The sequence below is a fragment of the Plasmopara halstedii genome (assembly GCF_900000015.1).
Source record: "Plasmopara halstedii genome assembly, contig: Scaffold_322, whole genome shotgun sequence".
Lineage (NCBI taxonomy): Eukaryota > Oomycota > Peronosporomycetes > Peronosporales > Peronosporaceae > Plasmopara > Plasmopara halstedii.
Genome location: NW_020187243.1, coordinates 1,119,416 through 1,119,813, shown reverse-complemented (window position 1 = coordinate 1,119,813; position 398 = coordinate 1,119,416).

Here is a 398-nt window from a genome sequence, read left to right as displayed (position 1 = left end):
GTGGGTAAAGAATGGGGGGACTTGATTTTACGTACCATCCCTGCGTCGTGCTTCACACAGAAGAAGGCGTCAATGACGTCGCACTGCTCCTTGGGCAGGGGCCATTGGCGTGTTACACAGTGTTTGGCTCCCGGAACCAGGTCGATCTCATGACGCACACCTCGGTCCGGACGTAGTACTGAAGGCGGGTCTTTGGAGACGACGTCTTGAAATTCCTTTACCAAAGGATAGTACGTTCCAAGGGATTCCGTAGGATCGACGATCCACTTCGTGCGTTCAGCACTCTCTTGGTGTCCTCCAAGACAGCTTCATTTAGAAGCGATGACGAGTTTATCTCCTCGTCGGTCGTACAATGACCAGTTCGGCCAAATCGCCTGTCTTCAACGAACTGCCGAACA